This window comes from Rhipicephalus microplus, chromosome 9 (genome assembly GCF_043290135.1).
Source record: "Rhipicephalus microplus isolate Deutch F79 chromosome 9, USDA_Rmic, whole genome shotgun sequence".
NCBI classification, from domain to species: Eukaryota; Metazoa; Arthropoda; class Arachnida; order Ixodida; family Ixodidae; genus Rhipicephalus; species Rhipicephalus microplus.
In genome coordinates, this window is record NC_134708.1 from 46,674,624 (window position 1) to 46,695,557 (window position 20,934).

At 42.6% G+C, this 20,934-nt stretch overlaps 1 long non-coding RNA gene across 1 annotated transcript; it reads left to right on the plus strand.

Annotated features, from left to right (window-relative positions):
• The first annotated feature begins 2,100 nt into the window (after positions 1–2,100).
• LOC142771730 (uncharacterized) lies at positions 2,101–6,201 on the plus strand. The gene is made up of 3 exons (XR_012886110.1): positions 2,101–2,153; positions 3,604–3,688; positions 4,369–6,201. It is a non-coding gene; the product is annotated as an uncharacterized LOC142771730 (long non-coding RNA).
• Positions 6,202–20,934: the final 14,733 nt, after the last annotated feature.

Consider the following 20,934-nt stretch of genomic DNA (forward strand, 5'->3'; position numbering starts at 1 on the left):
TTGTGTGTGTAATGCACAGTTAATTCATGCCCTCTTTACCGGCGAGTTGTTTCATAAAGTTCAATGCATTTTTCTGTTATCTTTTATGTACACCACATCAATTAAAAACAAGTAACACCCTTTATGCTTTTGGGGGGAGGGGAGAAGAGGGCTTTTTTTTTCTGGTCTTCATGCAATTTTTTCCTAGTTTAGTGGCAAGGGGGAAGACACTGCATTGAGAGGAAATATGGGTAGCATCATTACAAGTTTTGTGCAGAATTCTTTTCTCTTTCTTTTTCGTGCTAATATAGAGTTCGGGGTTACCACCCGTTTATGAGGTCTCAAACATGTTGGAGAAAGAGAGAGAAACGAGAAAAGAGAAAGGTGGGAAGAGCATTTTGGAAATAATTGCTGTTCATTGATTGGAGAGTATGCTGAACACTTATATCATTTTCACAATGAGGTAATTGCAGCATATTAATGGCAATGCAGAATTAGAAGGACACGTTTGGCTAAATGAAACGCTGCATTCTCACCTCGAACATTGGCGTCGTTGACGCTGCGGTGAATGACGCGTTTGCGAATGGCAAGTGCTGGGTGCCCATGCTATGCACTTCAAAGTCTTCAAAGTAGTAGAGCTGCCGCGCGCTTGCGTGCGTGCGTGTGTGTGTGCGCACGCGTTTTTTTTTTTTCTCGTGCTGAGTTGTAAATTCGGCTCTTTAAAGTGCCTAAAGCTGGCTTCTCCGCTACATAACATGTCAGGAGAAGCCGTCCTCTAAAACCGCCTTCGTTTGATATTTTTCACGTACATCAGTTTCTTAGTCGGTCTTAAGTATGCGTGCTTGCAGAAAGCTACAGAAGAGAATACGTATAAAAATGTGTTGCCTTTTGCTGCGCGTGAATGCTACAATAGGCGCTACAAACACCTTGTGTTCAATACAGACGCGTGGTGGAAACGATCGTACGTGCACCTAGGAGGCAAAAATTGGAATTGGAAGTACAACTTGCTTCAAAACGATATGACGAGCACTGCCGTCTACTTATCGCCGCGGGGTGCGTTAATCTTTCCAGCGCTATGTACTGGCGATAAACAAGTTCTACTCGCGCAACCTTATGAGAATATATCCCAATACATTCGCGAAGTTTCCGGCGCGGCACTGAGCGCCAGTAACCGCTTTGTTTTGTTTTTTTTTTTAGGGTGGGGAGAGAGAGGGTAAACACGGTGACATGAAAAGGAATGAGCATGCATGCATGGCAAGATAAATTTAGCGGCAACCTTGTCAAACGCGTGACCGCGGTAGCTTTGGTCGCGCTCATGGAGGAGGTGGCCGCGCGCGCTGAATCATGCACATTGTGTCGCGCTGTCACGGCATCAATTTTTCGCCCACGTGCAAACTGCTGTATTCTGTATCACACATTTACGACAGCTGGTTCTTTAGATTTCCATTTGTAGCCATGGGCGTTCGCTGCTAGGTGCAGTGCGCTAAATTGTTTTGCACTGCACTCGTTTTCGGTGACAACCTTGGGATCACCAGAGAACACCTACCAGTTTGGATCACTATGGGTTTGTCCGTTACAGCCAAAGAACATCAGTGCCAACAGTGCCGAGTCATGTCACAGTCGTGTCCATCAAAGTGACCAGCCGAAAACTACGGATACATATGGAACGTACCAGGCTGCATTTGGTGATACCGCGGCGACGTTTCTAGAACCATACCGCAGTGTGACACGGTCACTTCTTGATTGAAATCGGGCCTAATCCAGATCAAATTTCTTGATCATGATTGGCTCCTTTGCGTGAGCTCAATAAGGTATTGCCAATTATTGTTGAGAAATTCGATCCCGATTGGGCTTAATCGCTGTCAGCACCCCGTGACAGGTCTACCAGGTAAAAATTAAATGCGAAACCGAAACTTCGCATAACGTAGGTGGTTCGTAGTGGTTTACTTGTGTTCGTTGTTTTTACCCCACAGTGTGACTTTTTTACATTTTTTATCTTCCTTGTATGTGTTTTTTTACGACGGCTAAAGTGTCATTATATCTACGCGTTAAAAAGAAAACAGCAGCATATCATCATCGTCGTTTTAAGTGAACGCGGACGCGCAGGTGGCGCAGGTGTTCTGTGGCGCTACCGTGGCGCTACTTTCATTTGCAAGCTTGCTCGGTTGCACTAGGTATTGACGTTAGTGACAACTTGTGTTCGACGTTCGAGCACGTTCGTTGGACTAATTAGACTAAACACGTTCGCTGAACACAATCGCTGGGCTGTTGGTTGAACCGATCATTTTAGCCGGGAGGGCAACCGCGCTCGTGGCTGGTGCAGAATGTCAAAAGCGCGCAATGGATGTGTCTCTCAGACAATACAAAAGTGCATCGACGGTGTTTGGTGTCGGGGTTTAACGTACTACGTGAATGATTTTTTTTCCCCCGGAAAGGTAACGTGCGTTTGTTTGTTTTCTTTGCTTGCCACGAATGCGAAAAACTGAGGCGTGCTACTTGTCAAAAATGGTGCGCTCGCTAAACGCCCGATTCTGGTGTTCCGTCCTACAGAGTGCCAGCAGCCGGCATGTTAGTGTTGAAAGTTATTGTGCCGGCACTCTCGTCTAACGGCCCAACGAATGTAGCTTTCGTGTCGATCACGCGCCCCGCTCTGTCAGTAGTATAGGACACAAGCATATGAGTGATGCTGCATGCACGATTTTCGAAATCAGTAGAGGCTCTTTCGCGAGATCGTTGATTGCAACGTGACAGGTTGGAATCTCGGTGCCGACGTTTCTTTTTTTTTTTTTCAAGTATTGCATTGACATTAACCCTCCTGGTTTTAATGGGCGGGCAAACCACGGAAGATGACAAAATGACAAAAACGCGAAAGCGTGGATTACTGGCGCCCTAGTGACACGGGCACACTACGGACATTGGCAAAACAGTGAGAGCCGTCGGGTGAACATGCTGGACCACTAGTGTAAACCTTGCGCGCTAGGAGCAAACAAAATTGACGAAGAAAGAACGATACAACACAAACACGATCGCTCTTTTGTTTCCTCGTGGCGCGCAAAATGATTACACTGTATGTACGACCGTATCTTGGCTTTCCTATGCTGGAAGCAACTTGAGCTACTGCTGCCGGCATAGTATATGTGCTCTTCTTATTTTTAGCCTGTATAACTTTACCAGGTTATATTGAAAATCAAGTGTGACATTGAAGCATATGAATGTATGTAATGAAGGCATTATTCCACTACGAACCCATGAAACTAACTTCCTGTATAATGTGACACTAAACGGGCACACGAACAAAATAACTGGGAAAAAACCCACCTAGTATGTATGACCGTGTGCTTTTCTAGCACCAAGATTAGTATCCAAGTCATGCAGTACTAACAAGCTCGCAGCGCTGTCCTAGCTCACTTTATTTATGTTGCTCACCAACTACTTTTGGATAAAAGCGCATAGAGCACCGAAGTTCGGAAATGCAGGTAAGTGAAAGCATTACTAACACGAGCGCTTACTACCAACTCTGTGTTCCTTTACCTGTAACGCCGCACTGCAGTGCTTCATGCACTTCATCTTCACCGTGCACGTAAACACACTCACCCACGTGCACCACTACTATTATCCCCACAGGTCGCGGAATTGAATCCTGGCTGCGACGGCTGCATTTTCGATGGAGGCGAGAATGCTGTAGGCCCATGTGCTCAGAGAACCCCAGGTAATCGAAATTTCCGGACTCCTCCACTGCGGCGTCTCTCATAATCATATGGTAGTTTTGAGACGTCAAACCCCACATATCAATCATCAGTCACTATTTTTATCCAGAGCTGGGTTCTGCACGTTCCATGTGACCCTGTAGTGATCTGCTGCTGTAGCCACATCGCAGGTTCACAATATTTCACTGTACTTTTTGAGAAATTAGCTGTATGCCTAGGTTTTGTGAAGGATGACCTCCACAATCTGCGCTGGTTTGGCAGAGGAATGGAAATAAAGTTTGTTAAACAACCACTTTGGGAATAAGGCGAGGAAGGAAAGCCTAGTTTTGAAAAATGGTGCTATTTAATTTCAGGTAGCCGCTTTGTTACAAGGATGTTTTACCGAATCGCAGTGGGAAATATTTACTGACCCTTGTCCAACCGTATGTGCAGTTTATTTCAAAAAAAGAAATGCAATGCAGCCTTAAAAACTTCTAGCTCAGGTGCAGACATTTTCCTTTACTGTTTGTGCTTTTTTGTGTCGGACGTTGCAACCCGGACCGTACATTAAGGGCAAGTGCAGCCAAACCTAAGTTGAGCACTAACTTACACTGTCCATTGTTTCATTTTGCACTCCTCGTCAAAGTGTATAAGGCTCTGTAGCGTTGTAGTCCATGCTGCTGATATTATGTTATTCTTCCAGTGCCAAAAAAAACATAAACCACGTTGCTCTTCGCCATCTCACGGAAGATACATTTGGTCAAGATGTACAGCTGCACTGTAAAGAGGTGCTTTGCCATGACATCACACTTGCAGATGCACTTGAAGCGACAAGTCGAATCACTGTACGTGAGCCTTTTTACATGCCTGAAATCGGTTAATATGCTCTCACTCGTTACCATAGCTCGGCAAGAAATGTGGGCTCACTCATGACGTATATTTTGCGCTTAGAGCTCACTCAAACTTTCCAAAGTTTTACTTGACCAGACTGACTCAGACTCAGCAATACTAAGTTTTCTCAACCGTCCTTAAGTGGGTCTATCCAGGTGACGTTGATTTCACTTGCATCTATTGTGGACCAAATAAAGCTATTTCACCCAGTCACTCACTCAACGGAACTTACGCGGACTCAACTCCACCAATATATTAGTCACCCAGAGTCACTCGGACTCACGGCTTGATTTGTCTGAATGAGTTTGAGAGATGTTCTTTTGCCCTAGTGGCAGCTATTTTATCAATTTCAAAGCTGTGGTCTGCCAAATTTTCTAGAGTTATCATCTCCACATAAAGGACAGCGATGCAGTACACCGGGAAATAGATTCTTAATGTTTGAGAATGTAGTAGCCGACCCCTCACTTATGTGAAGATGAACTGTCTTGTTTCAGAGCTACCCACGATAACATTAACTCGGCTCTAAATCATTTAGTGCATTAATTTGCCAGTGCATATTCACTGCACCCTGCATTAGTAGTTCCTACATATCACTTTCAAAGTATGGTAACTCTTTGTCCATACCACTGGTGTGACTTTTGTCAAAGCAGAGCAGATTTTTCTTCATGGCTGCTATATTATTTGTTCTGTGACATTGCGAATGTGTTATGCCTTTTAAAAGCTTTTGTGCTGGGAAGCCATCAGTTTTACAAGTGCAGCACGTGTGAACCAGTCAAAGAATAAGACAGAAAACAGTCGGTGCATCGCGAAGTAAAGCCCTCCCCCACCCCCTGCCAAAAAAAAAAAACAGCAGAGGGTAAAGAAAAAATTCCACGCATTCCTGCATTGCGACAGCACATTTGAAACGTGAGTTCACCGAAAAAAGCATGCATTTAAACATACAGGCAATGACATACATGTACGTGCTTGGCTGTCTTGTGGTTGTTTGTGGAATGGAGATGTACGGCTTTGATTCTCAAAGGGTTGAGTCAAAACATATTCTTTTTGATGCGCTAGTCTGTTACAGTATGAAGAAGAGTATCTACTTAATTGTAATTTCTGTTTCGATCATTATCAGACTAGCAGATGTGCTTGTATTGCTAAGTATTGGTTCAGGGCAGGAATGCCGCGCTGGGTAGGTGGCAATGCCTACTCCTGTCTTTTCGAAATTGTCAAGCAGTGCACATGTTCTTATATTCATGCAACTTGCTCGAGCGAAAGAAATATTTGTGCATAAATTAACAAGAAACTGTATAGCAATATTTTGCTTTTCTCCTGCAGTACATTACCAATGATATTGAAATAACGTTACAGCAGAAATTTAGTGCAACTCTGTTATGCATTTAACCCTTCTGTTCCTTTTGCTTCTTTCTAGTGTTGCCCTTGGTGCCACTTTCTTCGTAGGACACCATTGTTGCTTGGACCAATCTTTTCATGACATTTTTTATACATCATGTTTTCTTTTTTTCTTGCTATCACATTATGTACCAGTTGGTGCATTTTGTGACCACAAAATATGAGTTTATTGACTGCTAAATTGAGTGTACATAACACTCAAACCTCGATATAACGAAATATGGGTTATAACAAAGTAAATGAAAATAGTTTTGCAGTAAATATAGTGATAGAAATATACATTTATAACGAATTTTTGGATATAACAAACATTTTGGTGTAAGATAAAACTTTCTTATAGTGTGGTTTAAGTGTATTGGTTTGTTTGCTTAATGTGTGCATTGCTCAATGAAAGGCATAGAAAGAGCTTTGATTGCTGAGGCATACCAATGCTGCTTTCCAAATGTGCCTTTTATGTATAGCCATGGTTTTGCTCTAGGATAGTTAGTTATCTCTATCTGTATACAGAAAAGAAGGGTAGTGAAATGTTGCACATACGATTTATTGATCAAGTTTTTCAATGTTTATACAGTATAAACTCGTTAATTTGGATTTCGTGAGGTTAGACAAAATGTCCAAATTAACTGGATCTTGAGGTATCGGAAGTGTCAAGAAAACTGTAAGCACATGTCTACACTCAAGACTCATTATAAGAAAGTTGTATCTTACAAGAAAATAACTTTGTGATATCCAAAAATTAATTTTAAGGGTATATCACGAACACTATATCTATTGCAAGACTATTTTTCATTTACTTCGTTATATCCGCTATTTTGTTATGTTGAGGTTTGAGTGCATTATGTCAATACACTTTCATTATCTTGATGAATACTTAAGTCCTATACTTACTTTGCCTAAGAGCGGTGTAAAAGGCGCAAATCTTGCCATTTGTGTGCATTCACTGTTTGACCACACCTCAAGAATTCCCTATGCTAACTAACCTGAAATGTGTTAACCTGAAATGTCGCTATCGTCATTATCATATGGTTCACGCTGATGACGATAGTGACACTTTGGCTCAGTTGTCTGCAGACGCCGTTTCTGCCACTTCGCGCCGCACATATGCGACAATTTGCCCTCGGCACGCTCCGAAAATCATTCAAATTAACAGGAGTATGATGCTATTGAACAATATAGATACTTGTTAGGGCCAGAGAAGGTTTCTGATTAATTGGATTGCCCAAGGTAATGAGTGTTGAAGTAATGGACTTTTATTGTATTCCATTGTGAAACGCACCATTTCATCATTCGTGCGTATTAAGAAAGGCACTCTGACAAGTCCTGTAGAAAATTAACAAGGTTGGCCATATCAGCATGTGATGGGGCCAAGATTGCCAAGATTGAGATAACAAGATAGCCTGTCATCAGCATGTGACAGGGCCATTATTATGGATGATGAATAAACTTTATTTTCATATCCGGCATGTTTGTGGTCCGGGCTAGACCGCACAAGGAGGTACCGGGAGACCTTGTCTTTGTACAGCCTCCCTGGCCTGCTCGATAGCCCATTTTTGGTCTTGAACCTCCCAGCTGAGCAGCACAAGTCGCCACTGCTCCCGGAGGACTTCAGGAGAATTTGTTGATAAGCTGGGGCATTCCCATAGTATATGTTTGTAAGACGCCTTTTCTGTTACACGTAGCTTACATTTATTGTCCGGGTATAAGTTTGGGTAGCTCCTGTGGAGGCGCACAGGATTCGGGTAGCAGTTCGTCTGTAGCTGTCGGTATTCTGGTGCTTCTTGCCTGTTTAGACTCGGATGAGGGGTGAGAATGACGCGCCTTGCTTCTCTATAGTGTTGCATGTATTCTGTGTAGCCTGTAAATCGGTCTTTGTGTGGTACGTCGGCGGCGCCAGGGATGATCGTCGAGCGGTGTGGTCGGGTTGCGCGGCGGGTTAATTCTCGCGACAACTCATGAGCCAGCTCGTTAGGATTGGGTGTATCAGTCTCTGTGTGCACCGGGAACCATACGAGGTATTTCGGTTGATCTACTTTGTATGGTTCTTGGTTATTAACGAGGATTCTGAGGGCTTGCTGTGAAATCCGTCCTTGCGTAAAATTTCTGATTGCTACTTGCGAATTGCTCAGTATGAATTAGTGTTTGTTGGAGGTGATAGCCATGGCTATGGCTACCTCCTCAGCCTCCTCTATATTGTTTCTTATGACTGAGCACGCATTAGTACAAATGCCGGACATGTCACTCACGACAGCAGCGTGAGCTTTTCGTTCAGGGTATGGGCTAGCATCTACAAAAAGAGATTTACTGTTCGTGCCGTGTGCTTTGAGCAGTGCTTTGGCTCGGTGTTTTCTGCGGTCTGTGTTGACAATGGGGTTCATGTTTTTCGGTATCGGGTTAGAAGTGATCCTAGCTGTGATTGTATTAGGGATGTCATTTTGACACCATGTTGTGCATGGTACATGATCCCTAATCTACTCATTATATTTCTTTCCGTGTTAGTTTTACTGAGCCTTTCAAGCTGGGATATCAGCTGAGCTTCTATAATCTTTTCAAGCGTATTGTGTAGTCCTAGCTGAAGAAAAAGGTTTGTGCTAGTATACTCAGGTATTCCTATCGCTTGTTTGTAGACCTTCCGGATGAGTGCATTTATTTTGTTAGTTTCAGCTTTTTGCCGGTTGTGGTATGCTGCTACATACGTTATGTGACTTATGACGAAAGCCTGAATTAGACGAATTACGTGGGCTTCTTTCATACCTCGGTGTTTATTCGTGACCCTGCGAATCAGTCTCATCGCATTCATGATTTTGGTGTTTAGTCTGCGTATAGTCTCGCCCTTGGCATCGTTAGCCTCGGTGACTAATCTCAGTACCCGTATTTTTGGAACTCTCGGTATAGCTGTGCCCTCCTGTGTATGAATCCTAATTTCCTCATATTGCCGCTTGTTTTCCTCTGACTTGCATGGTCTGCCTCTGATTGCTGGCCTGTAGAGAAGAAGTTCTGATTTCTCCGGGGAGCATGTGAGTCCTGTGCCTTCCAAGTATCGCTCAACTGTTCCTATTGCTTCTTAGAGTCTCTGTTCTATGTAGCCGTTGCTGCCATCACTGACCCATATTGTGATGTCATCCGCGTAGATAGAGTGATATAATCCCGGGATTTTATTTAACTCTTTTGGTAGTCCAATCATGATTAGATTAAAAAGCATTCGCAATATTACGGAGCCCTGAGGAGTGCCTCTACAGCCCAATTCTTGGAGATCAGATGTAAGGCTTCCTAAGCTGAGCCTTGCTTTTCTGTTGGTCAAGAAGTTTCTGACGTAATTATAGGCTCGCTCACCCATGTTTAAGCTCGATATGCGGCTGAGAATTGTTTCATGAGCTGCATTGTCAAATGCTTTCTTGAGATCCAGACCGAGTATGGCTCGTGTGGATCTTGTGGGGTAGTCTGATTTGGTGTTTAATCTGTAGTATGGCGTATTGGGTGGCTAGGTGACAACGGAAGCCTATCATCGTGTGTGGGTAGTACTCACCATCCTCAAGATAGTTGTTGGCTCTATTTAAAAATGCATGTTCCATTACTTTTGCTACGCATGACGTTAATGAGATGGGTCGGAGATTTAACTTGTTGATTGGCTTTGCAGGTTTTGGTATGGGGATTGCTCTAGCCCTCTTTCCACGCGTCGGGTATTGCCCCTTCTGTCCAATATTTGTTTATATATCCTGTTAAAAATTTTATGGATTCATTGTCCAGGTTACGTAATGCTCGGTTGGTGACTCCATCGGGTCCCGGTGCAGATTTTACATTTAATTGGTGGAGCACCGCTCTAATCTCTTCTACCTCAAAGTTTTGGTCCATGTTGGGGTTGGCTTCACCTGTATAGTTTTTATGTTGTAGTGGCGGCGATTTGGGCACGTAGATGTTTCGTAGATCTGTCATTAGCTGCTCCTCGTTTCCTTCGTATTCGCGTGTGAGACGACGGATAGTGTGTCTCTGTTCAATTTTGGTATTGGTGGGATCTAAAAGAAACCATAGCAATCTCCACGTTTGTGATGTTCCAATTTGGGTGCCCATGTCCTTACATATCTCCGCCCATTGTTGCTCACACAGCTGCTTGCAGTGACTTTCAATGTCTTTATTGAGCTGTGCTATCTTTTTCCGGATTGTTCTGTTGTGTCTTTGCCTCCGCCATTTGTGTTGTAATGCTTCTTTAGTTCACCACAGGTGGATTAATCTGTTATCAATGCGCTCAACTGGGATATCTGTTTCTGCTTCATGTGTGGCTTTTCTGAAAGTGTCTATTATGCTCTCGCACCATTGCTGGATATCGTCAGGATGCTCGGTAATCATTTTTCTGATATCCCGAAATTTATCCCAGTCAATTAGACGTTTCCTGTTACATATGGTCGTAATCCTGTCGCTATCGGTGAATGGTACGTGTGTTTCGAGTATGCGATGGTCACTTCCTAAATAATCGAATGTGTTGTGCCATGTAGCCCCCGGGGCATTCTTGGTTATTGTAAGATCCGGTGTTGTGTCTCGCTGGGTTCTTGTACTTATGCGTGTGTGCGCATGCGGATCTGTTATCAGAGTAAGCTGTTCATCTTGTATGCTCTGCCATAACTGTTTCCCTTTGGGGGTGGTGTAACCATACCCCCATACCTCGTGTGCAGCATTGAAGTCCCCTGCTATGATGAGCAGGGCGTTGCCAGCTAATATCACGGCCTGCCTAAATAGAGAGTGAAATTGCTGTCTGTGATTTGACGGACTGCTATATACGTTAAGAATAAATGTGCTGATCCCTTTTGTTTTCCTAGACAGAAGGTCTGTCATTATATGGTTGTATCCACATTCTAGATTATGGGTTCTGACCGTAATCTCTCTCCTTATTAGTGTAGTGAGAACTTTATTTCCTTCTTCACGCTCGGGACTTACTGACTGGTATCCTGGTAGTGTGGCGAGGCCATGCGTTTCTTGAAGTAAAATAACATCTGTCTTGTTACCTTGTCGGATGTACTGCTGGATGACAGATTTCTTAGCCCTGAATCCTCTACAGTTCCATTGCCATATGCGGAGTTGTCCTTTGCCACGCCTCACCATCGCTGTTCGTTATTTGTGTGGCAGGTGGGAAAATAGGTGGGTGGATGAGAGGGGTTGGTGGTTTTGTGGGAGTTTCCTGCAGGGGATATGGTGCCTGTGGTTGTTGGTGAACGTTCGTGACTACACCCTGAAGGTCTGCGGATTTTTTTGGGTTGTGTCCTCGTTCCAGCATTTTTACCCTAGCTGCTAGTGCCGTTAGATCAACAGACGTCTTAGTGGTGGTTTCCAGGATAGATTAGAACGCGGTTAATAGCTGGTCAACTTTTTTCTGAATGTTATTCAACCTTGTTTGTTACGAGATGCTTTCTTGTTTAGTGCTTGGGGGATCTGTAGTTTTCTGCGTTTTGGCCTTTCGTTTTAACGGAGGGGTAGTTATCTCCATGCGATCGTCGGCTATGGGTGTTTCCTCCTGCATTACAGTATTAGTTATATTAGGGCTTCTGGGTTTGCCGCATTCGCGTTCCATAGTGAGGAGTTCTATTTGAGCTTGCACCTGTTCTATCATTTCTTTCATCATTTCTTTCATTCATCTGTTTTCTCCTTTAAGCCGCTCTAACTCTTTACTGTTGTTGTTATTGCTACCGTTATTATTTTTAACCTCCTGAGGTCCCTCCGGTCGCAAGCCGCGTACTCTATCTGCCCAACTCACCTTGTTTGTTGGTCCTTTAGACGCCGATCCTGACCTGGAACTGGGCTGCGAGCTTGCAGGGCTGCGGTTCTTTGAACCGGAGCGGGATCTTGTTTGCTGTCGTTTTCCGGGTCTCGATGTCGAGCGCTCTCGTGGACGTCCTCTTGGTGGAGATGAGCTTTGCCTTTGATGTTCTCGTAGTCTGGCCCATTGTCTCTGTTTTACAATGTAAGGTTTCTTGAACCTGGCCGTGCAGCTTTTATCGGCTGTAACGGGGTCTTTTCCACAGATTTGACAACTAGGGTCGCATCTGTGGTCGTCTTTGGCGTTGTGAATGCCGCAACCAGCACAAAGTGTATCTTGGGGGTTGGGGCACACGTCACTTCTATGTCCCAGTCTGTCGCACTGCTTGCAGTAGTCAATTTGCTTGCGGTATAGTGTGCATGGTATTATTACCCCATCATAGCACACACTGGAGAGTACCTTGTTGTCACTGAAGAGCACAATGACCGTTGTAGTATTCCCCAGTCGTTTTGCTGTGATGATGCTGGGGTTTTCTTCAGTGACAAGGGCCGCCCTAATGCTACCGGGCATTTTTTCCAGTGGGATTCCTTTGATGATACCCTTGGCTGTATCTTCTGGCGCTGTTTCATACGCTGCCACTTCATATTCTTTGCTTCGTATAAGTATTGTCTTGATTTTGCTGTACTGGTCAGCTCGGTCGGGGTCTGGTGTCCTCACTATCATGATGTTCTGTGTCTTGTTGGGGCATATCACGTCGAAGTGCCAGACTTCTGGTGGTGTAACCGCGGCTTCATGCATGCCTCTGGTTATATCGGTGTGGCCGAGTGCGACTACGCGTAGGCCTCCTCTCGGTCGGATGAGAATTTGTAGTCTCCCGCTGGCAGCTTGGGCATTCTGCTCGCTTTTTCGATGTGGCTCATCCGTCTTTCCTGCGTTTTGGCTTGCGTGTTATGAAAACCGGGTTCTACCTTGTTGTTAGCACCATGGATGCCATCAGCGTCCCTGACCGATTCACGTCCGGGCTTTCGACGACGTCCGTATTAGACGGTGTGCTAGCCTTCTTCACTCTCGGTAGTGGCTGGCGATTCATCATCATCGTGTTGTACGTCCATTGTCCTTGAATCAGCAACACTGTCTTGGGCGTCGCCTGCCGACGCGGTAGATTCCATTGGGTTTACAGCGCCGGCTCCCTGAGGAAACCGGCCTGTTTCGCGAGGCTTAACAGCGTCTCGTGTGGTGTGCACCGAGAAAAGGCCGTAAAAAGACGAAAAACAGTTGGCCCACCTTGTCTTTGGTATCCTGAGAATCTGGATGACGAGGCAAATCTTCTGATATCACTATGAGAAATGCACGTGATGATTTTCACTGCGAAGTTGTTCATGAAAGCAGGAGCCGACGTGAAGCGCGTCTGCACTCGTCAGCGCTCGCAGCGTCTCCCCCTGACACGCATCTCATAATTATCTTATTATGGAGGCATCATTAAATAAACAGAGCATTATTGTTGGTGAAGGCCCTATCACACAGAAACCACATGGATTGAGTTGCTGCTGCTCTGATTTAAATAGTTGACTCACTCAACTGCAGTGCCGGGAAAATACTTTGTTTGAAGATTTGTTGGAATATTTGCATCCTACCCAGTGCTGCATTGCAGGAAAGGAGATGTTTTGCTGTATTGTTTTTGAAAATTACTAGTGCTCAAATTTGTGTCAACTGCTACAGCTTGTCTCAACGATAATGCTATCGGCTACTTCTATGAGAGTTATCCAGTCATATAAGTTGCAATACCCCCCTATAAGCCCCATGTATCAAAATACGGACATGACATAGGCCCATGTGTCAAGAGTGTGCAGATTGTCGCGCCACTTGTTTATCAGCACTCCAGCTATTATTCGCATTATTTTGTTTAGCATTGTTGCTCCCAGAAGGTGAGACAGTCTGCTAGTTTCTAATGAATTGAACTAATTGTGTGTCTGGGTTTTGGAATAGTTTCGCAACTGGTATGATTGAATAACTCGGGTGGCTATGTATTGAAATGTAGTAGATCAATTCAAATATTGACAAAAAATATAATTGATAGCGAGTGTCTTTTACATCCAGGTGCTGTTGGTGCAAGTGGTGAAACTTCGCATGAGCGTACCATGTGTTCAGGCTGGCTTTAACGGTGACCTCTGTGCTATTGCAGATGCATCCATTCTTTTGACCTAGCTGGAAAGATACCATAATTAAGAACACTGAAGAAAGTCCTATAAGGTAGTGACTATGGCCCTCAAGTGCTATTTTTAAATTGTAGGATTAATGCAGCAGTTAGTTCAGTATTTGATCTAGTACTTAAAACTAAGACTTCAAATATAAATAATGTTTCATGAATGCACAACATGAATCTCACAATAATGATTCTGAAGGACACATTCGCTTTGGCTAGATGGAGATTAAAGTGAAAATTCCTTCTTTTGGTGATGAGTAGAGATTGGATAATCTTGTCAAAGGTTCAAGTGCTTGCATTTTTATAATTCATTAATTAAAACAGGAACAATGATCCTTCGCTCTTCTATCCTGTTGTTCCTTTGGAGTTTTCTCATCATTTCTGATTATTCAAAAAGTATTTGAAAAATATTTTATATATGGTATATGCACTATGTGGTTCATAATTTGATTTTTTTTTAATATTCCTTCTTCCCTAATCTTCTCTGACAATTTATGTTCAATTTGCCTCTGTCATCTTTTCTTGCTTCAACAGGAAAGCACGAGGAATGACACTTCAAAGCTTGCTCATCCCAGCATCAAAGCAGAGCAATGTTGTAATAAAATGTTGGGTACAAAGTTGTGTTTATTCAATATTTTAATTAATACATCTGTGTCGTCTTTGCTATACAGCATTTTATTAATGATCAAACTTAAGGAACTTAATTTTTATGTTTGTAGCAAAAAGCAAAATTTTATAAGACCATTGTTGTGCCACTTGAGATGGCCAGCCAACCAAGTGGCTTTACTAAGATAAAAAAACAAATATTAAGAACCTAAATTTGCTCCTCTAAATAAAGGAATTTTATGTATTTCTGCGCTACATGTTCTCTTGTGTAGTTGCCACTAAGTACAACTGGTTAATTTCGTGTCGCCCACCAGAGCTTGTCTTCAGTAACCAAGGCAGTCGCGTGTGGTTACTTGCTGAAAAGGTTGTTGCCTGAGAGTTTTAATTGATCCCGGTGTAAATTCTTACCTGCAAGATCATTTGATGCCAAGGGTGAAAATTTTCAGAAGAGTGGTGCCTGCCATTCTTTAGGCCAGTTTTTAACAGTAATCTTTATGCTATTTCAGATCTGTTTATTCCCTCTACTGAGCTTCCAAGAAGTTGCGTTCTTCGGGCATTGCAAGATGGATCATACTTGCAGTTTCAAGTGACGTTTGCCCCGTTAGATTGCAATATAGCCCTGAGATCGTGATAGCAATATGCAGGTGTTTGCTGGCTGCTGCCTCTGATAAGTTATATTGAAACAAGTCAAATGGGATGTATCTTTTTGGAACTGTTTGTCCATTTATATTGAGAAGAAAAAAGTGAACTTTACCGCAGTGTTTTTTAGTCATCATGGATAAAAAAACTGCGTCTGTCTTTACGAAGCATACTCTTGTCTCTGTTCAACGGTATGCACATTTATGCCAGCCCAAATTATGCCAAAAATCTCCCGGGTAACTTGCCACAACACTTGTCGGCGGCACTTTGTTTTTGCAATGCAGCATGTTTACAACCATTTTGTTACTTCTTCAAAAATTTTGCCCCGTCATTCTTTGCATTTCTGTTTTTGTGTTGTGCCTTCAAATAGGTTTGATGTCAAAACTGGTGTATATCAACTGCAGTGCTATCCAAGGTACAGTGGTTTTCTTATTGTGCTTTAAAGTCGCTGCATAGCCTCCCATCATCAAAATTGGCATAATTTTGAACTGTATCGGTTTTGCTTGTTGCACCTCTTTTATTAAATTATGTTAGAAACCTTGCTGGCTAGGAAAGGCACCTTCGCATCGGAAACTCGTGAAGCAGCTGAGTGTGCCATGACCACACTTACATAACCGTTGTGCAACTCGTGTTATTGCAAAATCGAGCATAACGTGGAGTGACATACCAAGAAGTATTCTTCAAATTAGGCTAAACTGAGACATAGACTTGTAGAGTGTTAGTGTTGTGTCTAGCAATAATTACAATGTACGTAGCTGTTTCAGTGCTTTAAGTCTTTTGGAACTGTTTGATAGCGGTGTCTTTAACAACTTCATCAATAGTGTTTGTTGAAAGTCTTTACTACTGATGTAAGAAGCGTCTTATAGCGAAAAGGGATTAATTTGAATGCAAGTAAAGGGGCTTAGTTGTTCTCGTTTCCTTTATTTTGAGAGACCATTCACTGAACCTTTAATATGTACAGACTCATTTACACCTATGGTGAACCCCTTATTAGGGTTCAAGACCTGACAGAAGCTGATGTTTGATACATAATTCGAGAAATTGTTAGGGGACTTATCAGCCCCACTTCTAGATGTCATATAAGGAACATTTTTATTGTGAAGCACCCTCCCATTTAAACGGCGTGATCACTTCCCCACAGCGTTAAGCGGGTGCACCACCAGAGCGTATGTTCCGAGTTAGTTATACATATCATCTCAATTGCAAACTCCGGACTCAAAAAACAATTATGGGCAGTCCAACGGGCCCGTGATGCAGCAGACAGACTTGGTCTTTCTGTTCCGATGTGGGAGCAGCCCTTAATGTGCTAAAGCGCATTCCGACGAACCAAATAAAGTTCATTCACCCATCTATCTTGTGAAGCAGAATAAATATTCTAGTTTTACCAGTTCGAAGCAGGTGTTCACCTTAGATGTGGTCGACCATGTATTACCTTGTATTTGAGATAGTGCATTTCTTTTGCTCGTGGTAGTGATACTTTGATGCCCGATGTGTCATGTAGTGTTTTCTTAAGTTAATGTTTGTGTTGTGCAGGGCAATACTTTGAAAGGTCTCCGATAATTCAAGCATGTCACAATAGCATTCTAAATGGGGCTTTACTGTTTATCTACTGCATTTATTTGTGATAATCGATTATATATAGTGATAGACAGTAGTATCTTCTTGTGTACTTTTTGGAGCAAATTAATAGTTTTTTATTTAGGAGGGGGGCATTTTTATTGCATTTTTATCGCTTCATTGAAGCACTGTATGAACAATAATGGGCAGTGTGTTAACTTATACAGTCCATGCATGAAACATTAATTGTTTGCGCAATGCTAAAAATGAATGTGTATTTCAGGCCACCAGAGCTGTGGTGTTATTGTAACCCTTGTAATTGTTCTTTTTTATATTATAGACTACCTTAACTTGCATTTCATTTTGTATGCTTCTTGTGTTAACATATGAACTGATGCATGCTGAATTGTAGACATGCAAAGGGAAATTATGATAATTAGCTTAATTAATGGTTTGGTGCTTGATCTAAGGAGATATACTAAAAAGTCTTATTGTTTAAGTGTAGTGTCGGAATTGCATCAAAATCGTGCCTTTATGCATAGCAGCAGGTATCTGCATGTACAAAGCACTGCAATTATCTCAAAAGAAGGGAACTCTTGTAAGACACGTACTGTATCAGTGAACTATAACTTCAGTATAATGTGCAGTTTCTGTGGACAGTGTACGCATACCAGTGCAGTAACCGTTCTTGTTTCCCTGGTGCCGCGGCCGGATTCTGTAGTGTATAAAACACGATTTGCATTGCCTTTCTCTGCTTCCTGTGTCTTTGCAGGTTCTTTGTCTTCGGCATCCCAAGACCAGTACCATTCTCTCTCATCCGTAGAAGACGGGCTGCATTCCTGTCATCAGTGCACCTACGTTACCAAGAAAAGATGGCACATGCGTAGACACCTTCGTAGACACACGGGCGAGCGGCCTTTCAACTGCCACCTTTGTCCAGCTGCATTCTCCCAGAACTGGGGTCTCATGGCACACATTCGCACCCACACAAGGGACCGCCCCTTTTCCTGTGACCAATGCAGTGCATCCTTTTCTCATTTAAGCCACCTTATGGCTCACATGCGCGTGCACAGAGAAACGCGTCCCTTTTCCTGTGTCCACTGCAGTGCATCCTTTTTACGGGAATTCGCTTTCATTTGCCATATGGCCCAATGCCATGCAAAGAAAAAGCCCTGAATTTCTGAAGTACCCAAGGTTCTGACTTTTTTTTTGGGGGGAGGGGCTTAATGGAAGATTGATTTTTTTTCTTCGGGGAGACTGACTTTCCAAGTGTTTTGTAAATTTTTTGTACACCTAAGCCTGGAGTTTCTTACAGTCTATTACGTAGAGAGCAGTCTGTCATTCTTGAAGAAAATATCCTATGTGCCTTTGAACAACTTAACACATATGCCAATATGTCGAATGTGTCTTCTGCTGAGATGAGGAAGCCAAATAAACTTGCTTTGCCGGGACTCAATCGATGATCTCGGTCAGGCCATAACCTCAGGTTAGGGGAAAATAGGGCAACGTAAAAGCAATGATACTTGGGCAAGACTTAACATTCCTGTCTTATCTTTTGCTGTGAGGGCTCCACGGATGTCTCACGAGCGATTTATACATGTATGACATTGTGCTGAACAAAAATGTAACCACACCGACATGAATATGCATAAAGATGTCATGTTACCTGTGGCATTGCAGTTTATCTGACCAGAAAGTGTTAGAGGTGTGCATGCCGAATGTGAAACAAAATGGAGCATGGTGTACAATGTTCAAAACGAACAGCTGGTGACCTTAGTAAATGTGTTAAGTACCAACGCTGAGTGACTAACATAGAGAGTGAATGTAAAATTTTCTGTTGGACTATCAATCTGCATGTACGAACAAGATGGGACCAACAGTGAACCTTCTGCATACTTAAAAGCATGCCAAGCATCTTAATGCGCTCGCTTTAAAAAAAAACAGCATTATGGAAAATGTGCAAAGTGTATAAACATGCTTGGTTGTATGCAGGAAAGTCTTAAATGTGTTTTTTTATACACAGCGCACGCAATTTCGCTGTTGTGTAAAAAGTATTGGGCTTCAGTACAGGAATACGGATTTGTATATCGCCATCAGAACCAGGGGTGCAGCACGAAAATTCTATTTAAAACAAGGCATTGTAGATAGCATTTGTAGAAGCATGAAAACAAACAGACATCACAGATGTGCTAGGTGACATAAAGTAGCAAAAAAACTCATTAGCACTTCGTTAACATTATTAAAGGCAGAAGTGTCATATCTCAGGGATATATTGCGTCATGTGCATGTCTAATCAGCCACTTAGGGTTTTTTGTGTTTGCTCCTGTATGTCACCTTGTGCATGTGTGATGGTTTGTTTGCTATTTATTCTGCTTCAGTTCGAATTTAAACTTTAGTTGCGAGTTAGCCCTGGAGACTACTGTTCCTCTGCTCGTTCGTCATTTCTTTCACGCTGTTCATTCGTCCAAGATGTAAACGCATGAACTTGCCCAGTTAAGAGTTGTGATGCAAGGGTAGCAAAGAATTTATTTCTTGATGGTGATTCAAACCTCTATTTGCAGCACATGGGTTTGCACTAGTCAGAACTATATAGTGAGGAAAATTTCCGACTTGGATAAAATGCTGAATGCTTTCCTGAAAGGTTACCGTAAATGTGTTTCAAATTTTTTAGTTGAAGTATTCACAGCATCTCTCAAAACACGCACCTCACTAGATAATTAGACATAGGCTACGTGGTTCCCATCTTCAAAGCTAGTGATAAACTAAAAGTAAATAATTACCATAAATGTAAACTCCTTACCATTGTGTGAATTCTTTGAACATGTCATTAACAAATATTTGATCCAGTACGGAGAGTATTTACGTGTTACTGTCGTGCATAACTTAGGCTAGAGTGAGAATTTTGTCTACATTTGTGGATCTTTCTAGCGGAAGCAGGGAGTGTTGCGACGAAAATTAAAACAAGCATCTCCTGATGTAAAACTTAACGCTTACACTACAGTTGTTTGACCCAACCTGGAGTACGTGTGGGACCCATATTCACTGATTCTAATCAACCAGACTGATTGCGCGCAGTGCCTCGTTGCACGCTTAATCTGTGACTGCTCTGGTTGATAAGCCAAACCTTCCGAGTTTGCCTTCATGCTGGAAAATAGCCAGGCTAAAATGTTTTCATCAACTGTATAACGATATGCAGAACATAAACCCCGGGCTCTAATTGCAGCCTTTAGGCAGAGTTTCATGTCGGTCCTCCCACTCATCTGCTATTAGACCTTGCGTGCCTAGAGTTGATGTTCCAAACTTTCTTTCCTGGTCATAACCATCAAAGAATGGAAAAAACAAAATTCAGAAACTTTTGAACGTATGAGTTTGTGAGTTTCGAAAAAAAAAACAGTCATTTGGCGCTTAATTATAACATTCTTATTGTTATGTATAATTGCACAATATTGTTGCTATGCTACTGATTTGTATTCCATTCGCAGTTTCGCACATGCTGTGCATACATTCCTGTTGTTGAGTTTGCATTGTGCTGCTTGTACTATGCCGTTTGTATATTTTCTTTTAAGCTTCCCCACCCTGTAACAGCTTGAAAGGGGTCACAGTATGAAATAATGAAAAATAAAATGAAATTCATCACCGTCGAGCACAAGAAAATTTTGAATGAAAAATAAATGTCCCTTTTATGGGTGTTTGCACATGTAGAAAAGTCTGGGGCAGGGCCTGTGGGTACTACTCAGTTTGAAAAAGTTGAGTGATCCAGCCTGAAAACACGCGTGGGCAAGAACATGAAATGTCACAAACAGACGTTGAAGCATGTCTTATGCGAAAATGCGAACAAGATCCGTGTATGAGTGTGCCATCCTTATCTCTTTCATAAAAAGAGGTGACTTTTTTGGAAAAATGTAATTGGAAGGTATCGTCTTCTGCGTTTTTATCTCCACAGTTTTTTAAGGTGCGTGGGCAATTTGGTTCTTGCCGATTTGTCTCATGCACTGTGCTCTCATTTGTATTGGGAAGGAAAGAAGTGGAAATTTAAGGGCTCATTTTGTTAGACACAATATGAATGATAGCTAAGGGACAGTGAGTCTAAGGAAAGCATTGGGGATGCTATTGTAATGTAAATGTGAAGAACGAAATGTGGATGAAAAGATAACATTCTGCTGGCAGGGACCGAACTTGTGACCTTCGAATGACGCTCTACCAACTGCTCTACCAACTGAGCTTCAGTAGCAGTC